The sequence below is a fragment of the Pseudopipra pipra genome, chromosome 9 (assembly GCF_036250125.1).
Source record: "Pseudopipra pipra isolate bDixPip1 chromosome 9, bDixPip1.hap1, whole genome shotgun sequence".
Classification (NCBI taxonomy): domain Eukaryota; kingdom Metazoa; phylum Chordata; class Aves; order Passeriformes; family Pipridae; genus Pseudopipra; species Pseudopipra pipra.
Window position 1 is genome coordinate 19,133,091 of NC_087557.1, and position 1,895 is coordinate 19,134,985.

Sequence of the window (1,895 nt, forward strand, 5' to 3'; positions counted from 1 at the left end):
AGACTGATGCCAGTTGCAAGCAGTTGCAGACACACGTCCAATGTTTTTAGTCTTTCAGGACCATCCTCACAGGCATAAAAATCACCAAGATACATGTTACTGAGAGGAAATTTCATGTGCAGTGTCCCAAATTTAATCCTGTAATCTTTTGGCAGACAATTAATCCAGGCTACCAGACTGTCCATGTCCATCCCCCATCACTGCCCTTGGCTCTCATGTCCATCCTCATGGGCTCTTTGCCTTTCCAAGAGGATCTTGGGCACATCACATCCATGGTTTGAAACCAGGAAGATCAACAGTGACTGAAGGAAACAAAGTACAGCAGGAAAAAGGCACAAAGGAGGCTTCTAAACCAAGCCAAAACATATTTTTCATTTTAAATGCAGGTCCAAATTTGTCATGATCCATGAAACTGCATCTGCTAGGAACACACAAGGAACATGGAGATTCACGTGCTATAAATAGGGAAGTATTTGTATAACAAGTTGCAGAATAATGTAATAAACTCCATTTTTCATCTGTCTGACAGCTCTGCCTGAAGTCTGACCGCTAATCTACTTGAATTCAAACCATAGAGATTCTTCCAAACTATTCTGGACAATTGCTTTTTAACCTGTCACAAATCAAGTGTCTTTCCAAGGCTCTCACTGAAAATGTTGTGCTGCAAGTGGGTGAAATCTCCCTCCCACCACTCCCAGCATTATCAATATTAACAATTCTGTCAGCAGGATTCCCATTTGCTCTTTTATAGCTGGAGGGCTCTGCTGTGTTAACAGTGTTATAATTTGGTTTTGTCGGGTAAGTGAGCCCAGATGCTCCAATACAAACAAGGAACAGACCTATTGAGAAAATGCTGCTATTTTTAAATGGTTTTTTTCTGACTAATTTGCAGCCAGTTAATGATGTCATGGACTTTGAATGTTAGAAAATCACAATGCTTCAAACCACTAAACTCTTGCTTTGTATACTAAAGAGAGGGAAAACAAAGAGCTTAGGAAACTTATATTTTTCAGATGTGGCTGAAACGTTGCAGGTTATGAAACAACAGCCCAAGGCACTTATGAAGAACATGGAATGGTTTGGGTTGGAATGGACCTCAAAGATCACTGAGTTCCAAACCCCCCCTTTAAGGTACTGACAAAAAATATCATTTTCATTGTGTCAATGTTTGAGTTATAATATTGCATCCAGTCCATCAAGTTCCAACACTTGCTACATACATTTACAGTAAACTGAATGAAAAGATGGTGAGGAAATAGGAAAAAGGATTGCTGCTTCCCAAGCAAAATTATAAGTATTTTGAGTAAAAATAAATCAGATTTCCATCCTCCATGAGACTAGTTATCTGCTAAAAACCTTTGGGGAAATTATGATTTATCTGCTAAAAATGTTTGGGAAAATGTTGATTTTACATTCACATATATGTTACAACAAGTATGCCCAAACTGTGCAAAAAAAAAGAAAATAAGAGAAGTTTAGTAGTGTTAAGGCTAAAGAGTTGGGTCAAGATCATCCTTTTTGCAGGTGTGGTGCAATTTGTATTATTTAGCATTACAGTGGCAATGTTGGTTTGGGTCAAAGTAAACTGTATCAGAAATACCAGGAGGATTCCCTTGTCAGCAGACAAAGATAAAGCTTGGAGAGCCATTACCAGTGCTCCCCTGAAGTAATACATATTTAAAATCAATATGTAACAGCTGTATTCCAACAGCTTCTCTACATGACAACTTTATTTCTGTTCTTTCTTCTCTCTTGGAAAAAAAATGAAATAAAATTTCAAAGTAAAACCTTATGCAAATAAAAGTGTGTAACCCACCTCCTGACTTGTGATATGTAGAACCCAATTCTTCTTTCATTTAAATCGCTTCTATTTAGGTAAAGCTTCTACATATTTG